Source organism: Drosophila serrata, unplaced genomic scaffold (assembly GCF_035046125.1).
Source record: "Drosophila serrata isolate PLE 108 unplaced genomic scaffold, ASM3504612v1 contig_184, whole genome shotgun sequence".
Lineage (NCBI taxonomy): Eukaryota > Metazoa > Arthropoda > Insecta > Diptera > Drosophilidae > Drosophila > Drosophila serrata.
Genome location: NW_028257082.1, coordinates 4,452,605 through 4,473,509, shown reverse-complemented (window position 1 = coordinate 4,473,509; position 20,905 = coordinate 4,452,605). Strand labels below are relative to the sequence as shown.

At 37.8% G+C, this 20,905-nt stretch overlaps 1 long non-coding RNA gene across 1 annotated transcript in view; it reads left to right on the top strand.

Moving 5' to 3' along the window:
- The window catches only part of LOC110191099 (uncharacterized), an 86,211-nt gene that overhangs the window by 49,741 nt on the left and 15,565 nt on the right, over positions 1-20,905 (top strand). Inside the window, exon 4 of the long non-coding RNA XR_015270638.1 lies at positions 4,230-4,287. This is a non-coding gene — a long non-coding RNA (uncharacterized LOC110191099). The remainder of the gene's footprint in view (positions 1-4,229; positions 4,288-20,905) is intronic.

The window sequence follows — 20,905 nt, the reverse complement described above, 5'->3', positions numbered from 1 at the left end:
TTCATAAATCAATAAATACATTTTTCATTTAATGTTATAATGCATTTAGCATATGAAATTATGATTTAAAGCAGGATTAATTGTTAGGAACAGAAACGAAGAAGCAACTACATTTTAAAATAATTCAAATATTTTAATTTGAAAATACTTCTTATATGTTATATATTAATATTAATATACTTAAACAATGTGCATTATTGTATATCATTTAAATGTTAAATTTATTTAATTTTTAAGATTTTTAAAAACGATAAAAGTTTCTATTAAAAAACAAACCATACTTTGAAAATGCTGCACAAAGAATTCCAAAATTTTAAAAAGTTTTTAACAAAAGGAAATAGAGCTAGATAAAAAAATATTTCAAATATTCCAAATCCTTATTAAAATGTAAATACTTGTTAACTTTATGATATAAAACACTTAATAATCATTAATAAATTATTAACTTAAAAAAAAGTAAACTTTGAATTTTTAAAACGATAATCAGTCCCTAGAGATTTTGACAATACAAAATATATCTTATTCTTAATGTAATAACTTTGTTAACTTTATAAATATTATTATATAAAATATTAAATTAAAACAAAAAAACATTCAAACAAGTCTTAAATCTTTAAAACAATGATCTGTTTATATAATTTAACAATACAAAATTTGCAATATAAAATAAATATTTTTAATAGAACATAAAGTCATATAAAAGTAAATAATAACAGTTACTATAAAGTGTAAACAAATTAAAAAAGTTTAATTAAATAGGTGCAATATTTTATGACAATAAATATATTTAAATTTAATTATTTAACATAAAATTAGTCCATTTATTTTAAAATTAATTATACATTTGTCTACAGTTCCTGTGTTACTGTAAACTCATTTAAGTTTAATATAATTCATTTAATTTTTAATTATTTGAATTTAAAAATACATTCAACTATTATTTATTCAATAAAAAATATTGTATTGGAACTTTTAAATATGATTCCTTTAATAAAGCTACTTTTACTTAAACCTAAATAAATTATCACTTTATTTTGTTTAATTTTAAAGCATTTAAATAAAGACTTGGCTCCCTTTTAGAAATTCTCTCTGATTAGCCTTTGAGACAGCTGAAAATTTGCATTGGGTTTTGTCTTTAATTTATTGGAAGCTGCTTCTCGGCAACAAAGGAAGTTGCTGCTGCTGCTGCCGTTTCGTTGCCCTCTCAAAACAAATTCCAAACTATGTTGCAGGACACCAACATCATAATCATTATCCTGGCAGTCATCATCATCATCATCATCATCATCATCAACAACATTGGTCGTGGCTGGGGAGTGTTGGTTGTATTTTGGTACCAAATATCGTAACCGAAACCACAACATTCGACGTCAATCAGCAAAGCAGATTTCAATAGCTGTCCCAGAGTCTCTCCAAGTTGGTTTATATATATATATATATATATATATATAGTTGTTGCTGTTCTGCTGCAGTTGCTACAGTTGTTGTCGAACAACATTCGCATTGCCCTCGGCCAGATGTTGGTCCACCCCACAATTTTCCGACTCTCCGTCACCTAGCACATTTCCCCATTCCCGCCGTGACTTTCTCTGTTCTCATCTCGCCATCTCGCCATCTTCCAGCTTCCAGCTGTGTGCCTTTGCTGTTTCCGTTCATTGGCAGCAGTAGATTGGCCCATAAAGTTGCCAGTTGTTAGTTGTTACTTGCATCTCTTGGCCGTCTCAGTGCCAGTTTCAGGTCCAATTGCAGTTGCAGCTCTCCGTCTCGATTTGCTGACATTTTTTCCTAGCAGCAACAGTTTTTGGCCTAAACAATTAACCTGGTCTAAATAGAGGAGTTGTCCTGCTGTTTTTGCTGCTTTAGGAATTTCTTCGTGGGGTATAAATTTAATTGATTGAAGCTTAGAAATAATGAAAGCCAAAAAAGGGTTGTAATTCATTAGTTTTCAGGTTTGAACTTATTTGCAATCTATTTAGTTTATATTATTATTTTTTTAATTGTATTTCAGCTTTGTTGTGGTATTGTTTTAAGATAAAATGTTACCAAAACTGAGGGTATTTAAAGGTATACATAATTTATATATAAGGTATACATGTCTCCAAATTAGAAATATAATTTCCTAAATAAAGTGTAGTATATTCATACAAATATATTTATATATATTTATAATCTACATTTTCTTAAAAGTATTGGGGTTCCTAGAATTTGATATTAAAAATTTTACAGGTTTTAGTTATTTTTCTAAACCCTATCTTTGTGTTTCATATCTTTATTTTTTAACAAAATTTCCTGGCAAACTTATTTTACTTTTCACTTTATTTATTGATTTCACACCCTCTGAAGTTGATTAATTCCAAATTTAGTTTTTCTTAAGCTTAATAGTCGCGATGTTTTCGATTAAATTTTCCCTTTCTATAGCCAGCTTGAATTAGCTATTTTTATGGGCGATTTGCTATCCATAAATCGAACTATTTTAATTGCAAATCCACACCTCAACTTGAGTTTGCATTTAAGCTGTCTGCAGGCTTCTCGTTTTCACGAACGATACGCTTTTAGTTATGTTTTCTTTTTTCCTTTTTATGGCAAACAACTTTATCTTATATAAATCTATCCTATCTAGCCTTTAGTCGTGGGCATTAGGTCGTAAATTAAGCCAGCTGAGAAACTGACAGATGACAACGGCGAGAGTTGATAGGAGACCTGTCCCACGTCACCGTCGGGTATTCATTAATTGCAGACACTAAAATGTTTATGGCATCGCCATTGCCTTCCCAACGAAAACTGTCCTGGCCTTTGGCTATGCTTTAGTGTCGAATATCAAGTGATTTTGGTGTTTAACACACAACTCGTTGCTACACACTAAATCCGCCTTCTTTTTCATAGTGCAATGAGGATTGAGGATTGGGGCGCCCTCCTGTGCGGTATATTGATGCGGAAGGTGAAATATAATACCCACACATGACATGGTCAACAAAACCTAATGACTAGAAAGTGGTTAGCCTTTTTATTATTATTTAATCCCTAATGCGAAAGTGCAACCTAAAACCGAGTAATGAAATTGTGCAATGATCATGGCAATAAAATGCACACAACTATTAAAAAAAAGCACAGCTTTAAAAAACTGATTTCCTTTACCATTAAAAACCTATAATAATTATGTGACTTTCGAATAATATTTCGATATATATTTTTTTAATTTTAATTATTATTGAAATGTATAGAAAGAAACGATTATTTACTTTTTAATAGTTTTAGAATTTATTCAGGTGGAAATCTTAAATTATTCAACTTTAAAGTTACAAGAAACTATTAAAAACGTTTTGCCCAGTGGGAACTATTTTTATATATATTATATAAGTTTGATATTCCAAATATAAGTTTTTAAAACTTTTTTTTAATGGTCTTCAAAGGCACTATTTAAAGTTAAGGGAAAGTATATGCCTTTGTATTTATTACATATATTTTTAAGCAATTTTAAATGCCATAAAATTATACTATGCTTTAAAGGGGTACTTTAAATACTTAAAATTTCTTGTAATTTGTTTTTACAATTATTGATTCAGTGTACATGCTTTTAAGAGAAACTATTAAAACTATTATATATATTTTTAAGCAATCAGAAACCATGAATCTTTGAATTTTAACAACAATTTCAATAAATTCCCAAATGCGACTTCAAGACTTTTGAAAATCGTTATTACCGATTGAATTACTTAAGTTTCCATTAACAATTTGGACAACTGGAATTAAAATGTGACACTTAATAACTGCTGCCAAATTGCAAACTGTTTCTTTAATCAAAAGTGAAATTATTAAATCGACATCTTTATATGTTCGGGCTATTGAAGGATTATTTTGCGACTTTTAGTCTAGTCATTGCAGCCAAGCAGTTCCTGTTAATACATTTTCATAACCGCCACTCTCGAACATTTAGGCCAAATGTATATATAGCTGGCAATCTGTCAACGTGTTTACCGATCGGCTAAAAACTGCCACCGAAACAGCTTCGCATTTTCCAGCAGCGGCAGCTAATAGGGAAATAATTAATTTCCACTTTGATGTGTGTTATGCATTTTGAGTCGAGTTTGTAATTAATTCGACAGTGGCCTGACGGCTTTTGTGCCACAAGTTGAGCTGGTTACCCGCACTCATTTCCTTATTCTTTTCACTGGCCCATTTTCCAATTTCCTAGTCTCTAATTCGCATCTATCTCTTTACTCTACTTGCAGCTTCCTTTTACGTTCCGCCAGCCAGATTCTGCGTCTCCTGCCCCCTTCTATTGCCCAGGTGAGTTGAACAAAAGTCCCCTGATTAGTGGAAAACATTCAGCGGAGCATTCATTGGGAAAAGGCTGTGGGGGTGAGGGAAAAAGAAAAATCGGTTAATGCCAAAGGGGATGTGGAAAATGCACTATGCGCTTTTATGATAAATGATTTGTGCGATTTGTGTGCATTCGTTTGAGTTTTATAGACGTTTCATTACCAGTTCACTTCCCCCGCGAATCGTAAAAAAAAAAACGTCAGAATCAAATGCAACTGCACGGAAAATTGCCATTGAAGGGGGCTGCAGGAATCCAGGCTGCAGGCTGCATTCTGCATTCTGCAGGATTCAGGATTCAGGATGCTATTTGCATGGATTTTTAGCACTCAACGATTTGGGTTTTAATGCAAGGCAGAGAGGTAGTTCTATGCACAAAGTTGCCATTCAATCGTCATTGATGGGATTGATCCTGCAACTTTGCAGCATGCAAAGTAAGCCTTTTCATGGCGGAATCAAAACGGAAATTGAATTTAAAAATGGTTAAATAATGGTGCTTTTTCCTAATTAAAAGGATTTGATCAAATTCACCAAGAAACTTATCAAAACCCATCCTAATCCCTTAAGAGTCGCGTGTGAAATCGATTGACTTTGCCTGACCACCTGAGAGGTGTTGACTGGCAACCAAATTCCCAGCATCCTTACACACTTAAGCCAAGAAATCAAAAGGGTCCTTCTGGGTCCCTCGCAAGTGTTTTCACCCCCATGAAAACCTTCGAAGCACACACACAAAAGGGGTGAGCTGTCTCTCTCTCTCTTCATTTCTGGGGGAAAATCACGGAACAACAAAGCCGTCACAGCGAGTATCGTGTTATACATGTCTCTGTCCTTTCAATGGCTTTAAAATGCAGCAATTAAACCGCAATTTCTATAAAAATAAAAATATAAAATACGAAAAGAAAACCAGTACGGGGGACGAGGGCACAACAATTACGAGATCCATTTAACTTTGGCAGGATGCGAAGAATGCGACACATGTCGCTAAAACTCGACGGGGAGTCAACAAAACTGGCGACACGCCGACTGAACTCATGAGAGGACGACCCAGGACACATTCGCATTCGCATTCATGTCCTGGCCGCGTTCAAAAGTCAGCAAACAGCACACAGGATAAAATAAAATCATATGAAGAGCGGCCAAGGAAACTTTGCGTTGTCGCTAAAAGCGCACAAATCTTGCCTTGGCAAGCATTGCAAAATATGAATCAGAGAAAAGAACAGGGATAATTTTCATAAAAATAACTAGTATGTCATATAAATTAATAAATTAAATAAATAAGGAAGCTAGGAAAATATTATTTGCAATTTAATGCCAATTAAAATACTTCTAGGTACTGTTTTGAAATATATCTCTTTCAGTCAAGATTTATGAGTGGAATTAAAATACTTACCACCCTTTACTTTGGCTTGTTTGTTTTATTTCCTAATTATTTATTATAAATTAAGAGAAAACCTGCCTATATATTTTTCTCAGTGAGCTAAGACGACAGACAATCAGCACAGGATGTTTTTGCGCTCATTATGCGCCAGCTGCAGCTGCACAAAATGTTTGCCTCAGCTTCTCTCTTTCTCTCTGTGTGTGTGTGTGTGTGTATGGGTGTGTGTGGGTGTGTGTGTCTCTGTATCCTTTTGTTGATCCCTCACATAAACATTGGACCAAAGAAGCTGCTTGAAAGAGGCCACATTTTATACTCTTTTTAACAGGAAAATATAAAGAAAATGTATGTGGAAAGCTAGATAGATTTAGAAATTTTTTACATTTTTAAATGTTTATAAATTACACTTTATATAAAATTTATACATAGTTTATGTTTATATTTGTTCAAATTACATCATAAGCTGAACCAATATTTCACAATTAACAAATCGATATTTTTGTAGTGGCTAACAAAGCAGTTTTATTGATTCGTCGTTTATAAACCAGTCTCCGTATCAGATATGAGCCATAAAAACTTGGCTACTGCCGAAATTGAAGTCTGTAATTAAAAAGCTCATAAACTGGAAATTGTATTGATTTTGAATTTATGTAATTTTTAAAGTTGATCTGCGGCATAAAAATTAAACCAATACTAAAGTTTATTACGTTCATTTCTTTACTTAGCAACTATTTTACATAGCCTTAAAGTTGTAATTTTTATGAAACTAATTCAATTTTGATTTATTTAAATATTTACTTTAACAAAGGTTACCCTTATAAGGAGAGTATGCAATTTACATCCATCCACAGATAAAGAAGTCTATGTGCTATGCTTTTGTGTCAGGAGGAGAGAGTTTGTAAATAAATAAAAGTGATATGTGATGTAACACCCTCCTCCTCCCTGCTCCTGGTATTCTTTGAGTGTATTTTATTCGCAGGTACAAGGACGGGTGTGTAATTGAGTTTCATGTCCTGACATTGACTTTATTCAGAGCCAACGCCTGTGTTGGCAAGACAAATAACTGAGAGACAACAGCGACTCCAGGAGATGTGTCCTTGTTCAGATCTTATTTGTCAAAGTGCAAGCAGTAGTCAAAGGAGGATGCTAATGCACTTACAGATTATGTAAGGGCAAAAAATTATGAAATGTGAATTAGAATAACCTGTTTTATAGCTCAAAAGTTACTTAAAAACTAGGAAATTCCTTATTCCCTTTTGATTATATTAAGTTCTGCAAATCAATTTTCAAGTGTTTAATATATTGATAAAATTAAATAGCAATATATACTAGATTTTAGCGCAACAACCAACACCATATTGTTGATAAAACCCGACCATCATTGACATAATTCCTCACCATCGACATCGACATGCATATTTAGCATTCGCCGCAAATATGACAGGATTAAAGCCATTGAAAAGAAGCGCCAGCATAATTGTCAAGTTTTGCAGTCAAATTCAAATGCGATTCGCAGCACAACCCAAAAACACCCATTAAACACACACACACACATTGGAGAGAGGTGCTAGAAAAGAGCCACAAAATCCACACAATACCAAACACCATTCGAAATCGAGGCCGTGACGAGGAGGTGCAGGTCCAGGGGGGGAGGTGATATGATGATGATGAAACATCGGCATTTGCAATGGCAAAATACTGAATAAGTGATTCAATGAAGTGAATCGGTGATTGAATGCCACAGCAGCAGCAGCACGGGAGAGAGAGTGAGTGCAAAAGGGGGAAGCCCCGAAGGGGTTTAGAGATCGGGGACTTTTCCGAAACCTTTTGTAACCGATTTGCCAGCGATTATGGCCCGAATGCCTTCCCTGGAATGCCTGTATTTAGCACTCTTTTTATTTTGGGGTTTCCTTTGGCCCGGTAAATACTCAAGAGGATAAAAGTACACAAAATGGGTTTGTGGCACGAGTTAAATGTTTGCAATTTCTTTGCAAGTTTTGTATGATTTAAGTGAAGGTTTACTGAAAAGAGATGAATATTCTTTGTAGAAATTAAATTAATTCATCATTTAATAGGTATCCCTCTATCGATTCCAATTCCCTCTTCAATTGTTTCTCACTTGCCTTTTGTCTTATTTTTGGTGTTTACTATTTGATGTTTGGCTTTGGGATTAGTCGCCTTTTTTTGTGGTGTCGGTCTGTGCCTAATTTTGGAGACCATTTCGCATCGCTAATGCTTGCCACCAGTCGCATGAGTTCGCATCAGTTGGCAACAGCAGTTCAGGAGTTTTGGCGGCAGTGGCAGCTTGGCCAACATGCCAGTTCCTACCTCCCTCCTCCCCCCCCCCCCCCTTTTAGCCATGGGTCCCTTTGGGCTCCCCTCTCTCTCTCTCCTGGTCGCTGTCATGTCGCTGCATTCACTCGTGCATACATGAAAGTCAATTAAGCGTATTAAGTGTGTATGTGTGCATGAACATGCCCCTGTGTGTGTGTGCTCTCCACTCTCCTTTCTCCACTCTCCTTTCTCCACTCTCCTTTCTCCACTCTCCAGTTCCGCTTCAACCCTTTCCCCCGTATCGCGCTTATCATGACATTTCTTGGCATCGCCATCAAACAACAATCTCCTCCTCCCTCTCGTGGCTGCCCCTCCTTTTGGCCAACTTGCAACCCTTTGCCCAGGATACTGGCAGGATTTCGGATCTCTGTCGTTTCGATTTCTGTGTGAATTGTTTGCGGCTGATTGCGGTTCTTAATTTGCTTAAAGATATACCCCAGCAGCGGCAAAGGGAAAGGGTTTTGGAATGCAAAAAGGGGGGTGGATTTTCAGGAATTTCGCAACAAAAAGTTGAGTAAATTTAAGAGTAGAGTTGGAAAGTTGTTAAGATTTATCAGAGATAGATGAAAGTTTATTATATTTAAGAATTATATTTATAGAAATCAAGTAATTAATATAGAAAAAATCTTTTAAATTACGATAACTCTCTCCTCTTGAAATTCCTTTTAAATCTCTCGTTGATCCTTTGTTGGCGCTCTGTTTCTGTGTGCACTGTGAACAAAAGATTGTTGTGTTGTGCAAATATTTACAAATTCTCATTAGGTTGGTTTGCTTTTCAAACAGCAACTCCATTAACATATCCCACTGCAACTCGTCCGTCTGCTCCCCCTTTTGCCTTTCTTGCCGTTGAGTAGAAGACACCAAATTACGCATACGCAATGTGGTACGGGAGGCAGCAGGACTGTTGCATTTGTGCAAAGTGCAGAGGGATAAGCTAAACACACACACACACACACATCCAGGCAGGAGCCAGGAGCCAGGAGCAGGGCACATGTGAGTCTCCTTTTTGGAGTGTTAATTGTCGTATGCAAATTTTTGCGCATGCACAAAATGTAACAAAACACGATTTTGAAAGATGCAAATTGGGTGTTGTTGCTGCTCCAGCATCAGCTACAGCTACAGTTCTCGCTCCTTCAGCCGGGTTTCGACGGGGGTGAAGTGTCAAAATAAGCTTTAAATTACGACACCCTTCAGTCGCTCTCCTTCCTGCTGATCCTGCTGCTCCTGCTCCTGCTCCTGCTCCTGCTGCTGCTGCAGACGTGCGATGTAATTTGCAACTGACAAGAGTGAAAGTTATGCGAAGGGCAGCACAAAAAGTGTCAGGATCTGGCCCCCATAGAGCGGGTAAGCTTGGAAGGAGTGACTGTGGGTTGAATTTGGAAGGACATGCAGTGGCTTCGCTTCGCTTCGGTTCGGTTTGGTTTGGTTCGGTTTTTAGCTGCCAGGGACAGCCGTATGCGTGATTGTGACATTTGATTAGGTTGCCTTTGTCGAAATGTTAATTTGTCTATTGAAGGTGAGTCCTGGTCTGGCAACCAGCAGCAGCAGACAGACAGACGGACGAACAGGACACTTGTCGGGGACACATTTATCGGGCCAGAGACAAACTGCCTCCAAATTTGTGGCATATTGTTAGTGACCAAAGGGGAAGGGGGCGGGGCCTGCATTTGACTGCAACTGCTGCAGTTTGGATAATTATCGATTCAAAACCAGCACCAAGATCGCATAACTTAACCACCCGAAAATGGCTGTCAAATTCAAAACCCGAGCGTTTCAGTTTCAAAATTGAGACAAAATTTTACCCTGGCCTGGCCAGGGGGAATCCTCTGGAATTTACACAAGGCCATCTCACTTATTAAACAATTGACACAAAAGACACAGGCGCATAATTGCCGTATAATAATCATAATCCCCACAAAAGCAAACTGCCAACTTGTCCACTAATTAAGAAGACAAACTCTGCCCACTGTGTGTGTGTGTGTGTGTGTGTGTGTGTGTGTGTGTGTGTGGATTTTTGAAGTGAACTATTTGGGCAGGACTTGTGCCAATATACCTAACTTAGTTTCGGCGTCTTCTTAATAATGCAAGTAGTCGTCCTTCCTTCCAGCCTGACTGTCTGTCTATCTGACTGCCTTCTCCTTGTGGCTTTTGAGCCAACAACAGAAGGAGGAGTTCTTCATTTGGTATTCAAATGACTCAGTTGTCTCTAATAGATAAGCTGGTTTTGTGAGGCTCTGTTTGCGAATGATTAACTGAATAGAAGTTAACTGAATAGAAGGGGGCATTTAAATTGATCAAAGTGGATTCAATTATGAATGAAATCTATTAGGGATAAGTTTATAAAGTGTTGATAGAGGTGAATATTTATAAAAGCAGAGATGTTTATCGGTATATAAGTAGCTTTCAAAGGTTTACCTTATTTAAATAGTCAAATGTGTTTGAAAATTGATTCTAAACAAATGGTTAATGATATATTAACTTTAGTAGTATAAGATATCAATTTCCCTCTCAACTTTTTTTAATTTTAATAAACAAACTTCAAAGTTTACTGCTTCAAATTAATATCATAAATTATTTAGCTAGCTTAACTTAAACCTTAAATGCCTTCGTTCATTAAAAGGCAATAAAGTCAAACATTTAAAAATTCTCTGAAATCCCCAGAAGCCAAAACACATCCGTTTATGGCTGATCTCTCTCTCTCTCTCTCCTTCTCTCTCTCTTTCTATTTTTTTTCTATCTCACACAAAGTGTCAAGTGTTTGAGTGGCATATATGTACGCTACCCCTTCTTTTTAAACACAAAATGGGAATCCTGACAGAATAAAAAAAAGACGGCCAGGAAGCCAAACAGCCGACATTTCTACGTGCCAGACATTCAAAACCGCACACCCTTGGCACTCCCCTGTTCCAATTCCTTTTTATGGGGGCCTCACTGTGCACATTTCCAGCTCAATTGCGCGCTCAATGAATAATTTAGTTGAAAATTTCAGCGCACTTTTTGTCATATTGTAAGTGAGTGTGTGTGTGTGTGTGTGTGTGTGTGTGTGTGTGTGTGTGAAACAGAGTGCAGCAAACTCTCTTCAACCAACCCGAAAAATCCACATCACCACCACCACTCCGGGCCATTCAGTCATAAAATTTATGCGTTTTCCCCCACACTTTATATATGGCGGAAAAAAACACACACGAATCGCCTTGCGCAACAGTTGAAAATGTTCTAAAACTCCAACTCCTTTGAGTTCTGGAAAAAAGAGGATTGCACCATGTCTGGGTCGTAAATAAATTTTGTGTGTGATATTTTGTGGAATAATTTGAAGCAATTTTAGGTTCTCCTCTCAACATATTATGATTATATATTTTTGATGGTTCGATTTAGTTTAGTTTAAGCCAAATCACAGTACTAATCCCGGCTAAAATCCTTTAGGAAAAAGAGATCCTAATGCCGGATCAATTTGCTTTCAGGCTGACAGATTGAAAAAGACCAAGTGTGTGATGATATGGTTCTGGGTTCTAATGGGAACAATGGCAATACTCATAATTTCAAGCTGAAAATGTGAAAAACTCATTTATCAAATGGCCACAGGCTCCGTCTGACCCAAAGGCTACAAAAAAATAAAGGAAGCGAGCTGCGGAAAAAAGTGCAACAAAAATTCGGGGAAAAAGGCGAAGAAAAGCCAAAGGCAAAGGCTGATGATGACCCAGGCATGTTGTGGAGGGGATTGGTTGTTGGAAACGCACTCATAAATCATAAAATTCCAAGCCCGTCGTCGTCATCTATATAATCTTGGCCCATGCCTTGTGGCTCGTGGCTAGTGAAAGGTATCCGGGCATTTTTCCGGCTATGATGCTGCAATTTGTAGCTGGTAAAGTGTGAAATTGCGTTGGCAACGCGAATTGTTTGTGGGTTTTTTTATTTTTGTATAATTTTTAAGAAATTCCCTTAGAGGTTAAGAAATTTCGTTTCTTTAAACATTTGAGGCGGCCAGCTTTAAGTCAAGTAAATCCACAAATAAATCAATTAGACCTGCTAAAGGACCGATTCCATTTAAACTCAACCTGCAGCAAGTGTTGTCCTGTGGCCAGACATTCTGGCTAATTGATATAAACGACTGTCTCCTACAACAAACAAAAAATAAAAAGGTAATGGGAGCGTTTACAACGCAAAAAGGTCTTGCCTGCTGTTCTTTTTTATTAAAATTTATGCCTGACAAAGGATGAAAGTTTCAGTTGCTTTTTTTTCTTGTTGTATCTCGGTACTATGTACCTACCTTCAAGTGTTTGGTCTAGGGAAATTTTCGTACATCCATCCTGGCCTAATGCAATGCCACACCATTATTTTCACCTGCCAGCCGTTTCGCAGTGCAGAGACCCATGCCGATGCGAACCGAAGCCATGAATCGCTCCAACTTTGAAAACCACTGACATGCAACAGAATTTATAATCGCATACGAGGAGGTAAACGTATCCTAGTTGCTCCTGCAAACAGACTCTATACTCTATATCATTAAGGGTTGAGAGAGGTGCTTGTCTACCTTTGGTTTTGAAGGAGTTTAGCTTTGGAGAAGAATTTGAACATTAATATAAATTTAGATTTAAGTAATGTGTATAGTAAGCTCTTGATTTAATTTGAAGAAGAAATTCGACTTTAATTTTAAGATAAATTTAAATAATATGTAGAGTAAGCTCTGGATTTTTCAGTTGAAATACCTTTTTGACTTAGTCAGGAACAGTCTATTGCCTTATCATCCTTATCTATCTCAGATTAAGGTAGGGAATTTTACTCTAATATAAATTAGTGTTTATAATATTATTTTAATTAATTTAATGCCTTGTTAAAGATCACAACCCCTTGGTTAGGGTATTAAAACTCACAAATTTTGCGTGCGCCTCTCCGTTATGAGCATCGTGGGTGTCGCAAAGTGGGCGTGTCGATTGCATCATTGCCGCACACGCAAACGCTGTGAAAGAGATAGGGGCTAGGGGTAGAAGAGAGGAGAGAGAAGAGTGAAAAGGAGAGGCATACAGAAGGGGGTGGTAAAGAGGAACCAGGGGGAGCAGCCAGGTGTTGGGGCAGATTCAAAGCCTCCTGCCTGGGCATCGTTCACCGGTGTCGGCTGCAAAAGTGCGTGTCTCGATTTCTACATAATTAAACTACGTCAGCTTGCCCGTAGCCAGGCTGCCGTCGAAATACACACACACCTTTGCTCCATCCACCCACACACTCCCCCCTTCGCGCCATTTACCACTTCCGGCTTGCAGCAGTTCAAAAACACAGTTTGCCTTGGGTTTTAGTCGGCCGTCGTTACGGTTCAGGACTCCTCGTCCAGGATCGTATGCGTTTCGGACGCCGGATTCAGCTGGACAACTTTGGCGCCGAAAGTTTTTAATGCACGTGCCCGGCCAAAGGACGTGGGGGCGTTAATTGTGGGTAAGGGTTTTAAGGGAGCAACGTTGCAGGTTGACTTTGGTATTGATCAGGCGACATAGGCGTCCTTCTCATGTCAAAAATTTAACTTGAGCGAATTCAAATTGGTTAAAGTATAGCCTCTTTTACAGTGTTATATAAAGAAAGCATCTAAGAGATTTATTAAATTCATTTTAGGGACTTTTCTATAGGATTATATTGAACTGAATTTTGGTATGTGGTTAAAAAATACCTAAATTAAATCAATTTTTATATTAAAAGAATGAATGCAGATTGAAATTCGATCACTAGGAATTAATAAAACATCAATTATACATATTTATGTTTAAAAAACAATAAAGTAATGCCTGCTTTCATTTCATATAAAATTGTACACAAAATTCTGTACTTATATATAATGGCTATATATATTAAATTTGATGAAAATCTGTTGAAAACTGAAAAAGTTATAATATTTTATTAAAATTTTCTGATCGTTCCCATGGCAGCTATATATATGTAGATATAGAGTGCACCGATTTGCTATGCTCCAATTTCTAGAGTAGTAAAATTTTATAAAAGAAAAACTCCATAGTTTCCTTCCAATGGCTTAAATTTGTTCCAAAACAAATCTCGCTCGTCTGTGCATATGATTCCCAACTGGTTCTAACATCCCCGGAACGAAGTGACTGCTGCCAGCCAAGTCTCAGATATGTGTTGTTACAAAAGTTGCAAGTCATTGTTTATTAGTGTTCAAAGTTAGTAACTGATCATACATACTTAATAGTCAAAGATACTCACTGTTCATAGTTACTTAATGCTGATTGATATTTATTGATCAAAGTTACTTAATGTTCATTGATACTTACTGATCAGAGTTACTTAATGTTCATTGATACTTACTGATTAGAGTTACTTACTGCTCATAGTTACTTATTGATTATAGTTAAATTAATTAGCTCGCTGCTCCTCTCTGCCTCTCCCCTCTCACTCTAAGTTAATCGCTCTAAGTTAAACTCTAGAGGAAACTGCTTCTCTCCCACGCACTCACACTCACTTTCTCTGCTCTGCTCTTCTCTGCTCTGCTCTTCTCTGCTCTGCTCTTCTCTGCTCTGCTCTTCTCTGCTCTGCTCTGCTCTTCTCTGCTCTGCTCGGGGACTATAAATAGAGGCGCTGAGGTCGCGCGCGCCTCAGTCTGTCCTAGGGGTACCTAGTGTTAACATCAATAGTGATAGTGCAAGTGATCAGCCTTCGACTTCAAAAATATGACGTGGCCAATGAAACACATCTGGATGACTAGGAAGAAGCTTACTTTGGATGAAGACACCCAATCTTAGTCACTACACTGAAAGGAAGTAAACAATGACGTGTCCTTTACTGCGGTAAGAAGCTATTGGTGGTATCAGACCTAGGTCTAGACTATATATTCAATTTTATTTCCTTACTTCCTTACTGCTTTGGTCCCCTTTACATACTCAGAAACTTTCTGATATTTACTTACATATTTTAGTTACTTACTGGTCATAGATATTTACTGTTAAGAGCTACTTACTGCTCATCGTTAATTACTGATCATAGTTACTTACTGGTCATAGTTACTTAGTGTTCAGAGTTACTTACGGCTCATATGATTCCCAACTAGTTCTAACATCCTCGGAACGAAGTGACTGCTGCCAGCCAAGTCTCAGAAATGTGTCGTTACAAAAGTTGCAAGTCATTGTTTATAAGTGTTCAAAGTTAGTAACTGATCATCCATAATTATTGGTTATAGATACTTACTGATAATAGTTACTTAATGTTGATTGATATTTTCTGATCAGAGTTACTTATTGGTTATAGATACTGCTTAGAGTTACTTACTGGGCAAAGTTACTTTGTGTTCAGAGTTACTTACTGGTCATAGTTACTTAGTGTTCAGAGTTACTTGCTGCTCATAGTTACTTACGCACATTAGTGCATATGATTCCCAACTAGTTCTAACATCCCCGGAACGAAGTGACTGCTGCCGGCCAAGTTTCAGATATGTGTTGTGTTTCAAAAGTTGCAAGTCATTGTTTATTAGTGTTCAAAGTTAGTAACTGATCATACATACTTACTGGTCATAGATACTTATTGTTCATAGATGCCTACTGATCATAGATACTTACTGATCATAGTTAATTACTGCTCATAGTTATTTACTGATTATAGTTACTCACTTGTCATTATTACTTACTAACCAAAGTTAATAGACATCTTTTGTAGGGTTTTAATAACTCGTTATTCATTCTAGATAAGCTCCTCAGCTTTTAAAAATTGTAAATCTTTAATCTTAGAAGAGTTTTTATTTAAATTTCCTTCCTTTCTCGACTTACCAAAACATCAATTAGACGCATTTGTGAGGTGCACACTTAGCCAGAAGTTCTTCAGTGTCTTGGTTAGCTTTGTGTGTGATAGTGTTAGTGTGAGTTTGTGAGAGTGTGTGTGGGTGTGTGTGTAACGGCGTCTGGCTCGTTTGCACGAAAATTTGCTGGAAATTATTTCGAGCAGTTCTAAATTTCGCAATAACGAGCCGCATTTGACGGGCATACAAATTGCAATTGCCCCCGCCCCTCCCCTCTTTCTGCACCCAGCATCATCTGGGCCTTGTGTGTGTACGAGTGTGTGTGTGTGTGTCTAAAGTTGTTCCTTCGATGTACGGCAAGTTTTCCTTGAAGGATACTACATAATTAAATAGTTGAAGCAGGCCACATGCAGGGGCAACAAACAAATGGGATTACAACAAATTTAAGTTGCGCCATCTTTGGCAAAGATTTGGCCAAACTCAAGTGGGAAAATATTTGTGCAAAGTTCCTCCTACTTTTTTTGTTTCTTGCTGCTTTTCTTTTGTTTTCCTCTGTCCCGTTTTTTGGGTGTTTTCTTGTGCGATTTCCCTTTTTTTTCTCACTCACTCTCTTTCTCTGTTTTTTTTTTTTTTTATGCTGTGGCAATCTTTTTGATTTAGCTGCGGAGCCATTAACACGGATTGATTGCCCCCAAGGACAAAAGACGGCAAGTGGCTTAAAGGACAAGCGTCAAGCGTTGCTCTGGGCAAGGACATTGCTCGTGGGTGGTAATTCACCAGTGGGAGGAGAGCCATGGGGTTAGATGTATAGCAGGGGGGGATGGCAGATGGGTGTGCGTCCAAAGAAATTGAAAAGTGGCTGCCTGTCGACGTCTCCCCCTCTCCCTCTCGATTTCTATCTGACGCACTTGCTACCAATTTTTTGCCCTTTTGGCTTTCGGCAATTGATTCGAGTTTGATTTTTCCACGTTTTTCCCCACTGAGCTTTTCTTGACTGTCGCAGTAGAGATCGGTTTACGGTTTCCACAGTCACTCCGCTGTCTATGGAGATTAATCCCAAGTAATGCCATTAAAAAGGGAAATGCTCAGATCAAAGAAAATGAGATAAATAATGTCTAAGAAGAGGTATCTAAGGCTAGGGAAATGATAAGTTTCAAAAGTCTTAATTTTAAAATTTGCGTTGTATTATAAATTAGAATCAGAACTTAAATCAAGCCCTTAAATCAAATAAATTAATTGTTTATTTAACTTAAACCTAGGCTCAATTTTTGACCTAAAAATAAACTTCATTTTATAAAATAAAAACATTCTGTCGTGACTGAAATCGCTTCACAGTTAGGCCATAAAATGGCAAGCAATTTTCTAAGAGACTCGCCCGGGTAGAAAATTATCGATTAAACAGGCTCAGAGCCACAGAGCCAAAAGGATCCTTTTCCTTTACACTCACTATACCTCCTACCCACCCCTCCTGCCCACACATGCTAATAAGAAAAGCTTTGTTGCGCATTTCCTTCCGGTTACGTGGCCAGACGTTGAGGCGCATTTGCAAAATTGAAGACGATGTGGCAGCGCCAGCAAAATTGCGGCCAAGCCTTAAAAACGTAAATTGAAAACTTTGTCGGTCTAGCTTTCTGCCCTTTTTCTTGGCCCCAAAAGTATCCTATACAGTATATATATATATATATATATATATATATCTATATGTATATATGCACACCCGCGTTGTGCGTGCCATGTCAACATAATTCAGCGGGCTGATTGAACGGCACTGCAGGCCATTAAAGCGACAGTAGACGACATAAAACAAGGCACCGTTTTGTCGCGGAAACTTATAGTTTTTACAGAAAATCAAATGCCTCATTTGTAGGGCTTACAAGGGAGTTGAAACAGTGTGCAGGATACCCTTTAAAACCCACAGAGATTAATTCGTTATGGCCCTGAAGAAGCGGTGTGGAATTTTTAGCGCAGCACTAAAGGTGCAAAGGAATTTAATTAAATGTTCACTTCGCATTGCGAAACTTTTAGCAGGACTGCAGTGAGCTTTTGCTTCGACTCCTAGGATTCCCAGGACAATGCCAATAAACTAAACAAATTTGCTGCAAACTCCTGGGAGTTGTGTCTCTTCCCCTCCTCCAATAAAGGACAACTAAATGGGAACAAAGGCGGCACAGGAGAAGGACTTGTCCTCCCGGAATTCAAAATGAATTGAGAAAGGATGAAGTTGATAGAGATTTGTGCGGTTAAACAACAAGATCCTATATCTAACTATAGTTCTCTGGGATCTAGATCCACAAAACAATCAATTTCTAGTAAAATCTCTTAAAAGAGAGCTTTCACTTCAACTTAAATGCCTTAATCGATACTTAAAGCATTATAGCACATTCTTTTGGCCAACAATTTGAACTCATTTTCGTTTGGATGGGACTTCAAAAACGCATTTTGCTGGCCGAACCACATCCGTCATAATCAAACGAGTACCAGTCCGGCTTTGACCACAAAGCCTGCCACCTCCTCGTCCTTTCCACAGCTCCTTTCGATTCTTCCGCCTCCAACTGACCATCGGACATCGACATCTGCCGGTGCCTCCCTATTCAACGGCAGCACGAGCTTTAAAGAGTTCATAATCCAAAATGTACACAAAACCAGACGGAGGATGCTCCAGTCCAGGAGCCTGGCTGGCAGTCCAGGAGCTAGTAAAACAAACTGATCAATGGGCTATAATACGGCTGCAGGGGCGGACAGGGACCGACAACATGAAGAGACGGAGCCAGACAGACATATAACATGGACAGATGGCATGAAAAATTATTTACTGCAAAGAAAAATCGCAGGCCATGAGCCAGGGAGTTAGAGAAGATTACGTGTACAGGAGTTTATTTTAAATACCAAATAGAAATTAATTTTTCAATATTTCCTAGTTATAATTTATGCAGTCCAGGATCTGGTTATCTATTACCTTTATTGATACACTTAATTATGCCTGCAGAAACCTTTTCTCGTGTCACGCACCCATCTTTGTGAGCTGGGAAAAGCCCCCTTAGGACATAACGTGAGTGGTGAGGACGCTTTGAGAGCGGGTTATATGCACCACCATCATCGAAATCCCGATGCCCAGCCGCATGATGAAGTTGCCAATGATGTTGGTAGCCAGTAGCCGGTAGCTGGTCACTGGTAGCTGGGATGCTGAGCTCTCTTGGGGGAGGGAAAGTGAAAAGTGTGGAAAAACTGGCATCCGAAGGGCCCAAGCCGAATGCCGATGAGGATGACTGTGCAGGCGACACAATAATGCCGCCATTAATCTTCTGGCACGACTGATTTGTTTGACTTACGGCTCACGGCGACAGGCGAGGGGTTTTGGCCAGGAGGGGGGGTTTTGGCTATGTGTGATGGCTGATGGCCGAGACAGGCTGGCTTTAAGCAGCAAACTTGCCAACGCACATTGCAAAATAATTTGTGTAAATCATTTGCGCTTGTCCAGTGCATTATATAAGGCATACCCAGAGGAGACCGGGGCCATCAGCACTCAACATTCAACATTCAACACTCACCATTCAACACTCGACACTCGGCCTGTTTTGACAGTTGTCGCCAAGGCACGACGACAGAGCGTCATTCATAATTTGGCTCTGGTTAATGAAAGGTTTTTTATTTTTGTCTTCTTTTTTTATTTACAAAATATAGCTGAAAGCTGAAACTAACACTAAACGGAAAAGTTGATCCTAAGCTAAATGTATGAAGAAAGTATTTAAAGAGAGTATTTGAAGTATATGTAAATAGGGGTTTATTTTATAAAATATATTACTAAAGATATATAATAAGACAAGAAGAATATAACAACTAAAACCTGATTAAAAAAACCTTCTTCTTCATATATATTTATTGTTACAAAGTCTATATTTAAACATGTTTTCAATATATAGATTTTATCTTGTACAATTTTCCCCTGATTAGTTGCAATTTACAAATGTTATAACAAATGTCCGTTGTGTTGTTCAACAATCATTATGTCATCGATATGTGCGTTTGTGGCATTATCTGTTACCGCCGATGAACAATCACTACGGTCTCTCAATCACTCTTTAGATTGGGTCTCTGAAATGGACTTGTTCAACTTATCCGATTTACCAGCAAAGGCGAAAAAAAAGCGAACTCTGAAAAGCGAAATGCAATTCCCGCTTTTCAAAGACGACCACAAAATTACTATCCACTTGAGTGCGAAAATTGCAATGGAAAAGTGGGAAAATAAAAGGGAAAAACCCACAAAACTCAATGAAGCGAGCGATATATTTTTGTTTTGTGGGGTAACACAAGTGTATTAGAAGCTAAAAGAAAAAAGCATAAAAACTATTACAAAATTCTTGATTCATAATCAAAGATTTAAGTGAGTGTATTACATAAACTAAGCATAAAACTAATTACAAAGTTGTTAATTCACAAACCCTTGTTAGGTATTTTAAGTGCCTTTACAAAGTATTTTATTTAATTTTTGTTTTGTTTATTATTATGTATTACCTGCAACTTTAACGCTTCTTGGGCTTGGCTTTTTAGGCATAACAAAAACAAAAAGACAGAAAGAAAAACGCAATTTTCCTTGGTTATTGTGCAAGCTTTTTTCTTTGATTAGAAAAACGCCCACTTCGCGAAACAATGCAACTTCAATGAGTGCCTGCCAATTTTGAAGGCAATCTTTTTCGCATTTTCATGGTAGCCCCATGAGCAGCCAAACGGACAGCTGTCCAGTTTGAGTTGAGTCTGGCCAGGACCAGGAAGCAAATGCCAGACCAGACTCGGTCATTTTATCAAGCCAAAAATCATACAAAATTTGACAGAAAATTACACGACTTAATGCCGCCCACTTGGCTCCAGGCGCGCGGAAAATCCACAAAAGGAAAAGCTAAAAAAAAGAGAGCCCCCTCCGGGGTCCCCCCAATAACTGCAATCGAAATTAGTCAAAAATTTGACTTGGGTTAGACAAATGGCCTGGCGCGAATTTGCACCAAAAAAAATGGTAAAGGAAAAGCAAAAGACTAGTCAACGGCAGCGATAATTATGAGTAATTTATTTAATGATGATTTGCATTGCGGCCAAAACGTAAACACAAACGAAATGTGAAAAAGCTGAAAAAGCTGGAAAATCAGTTTTTCACTTGTTTG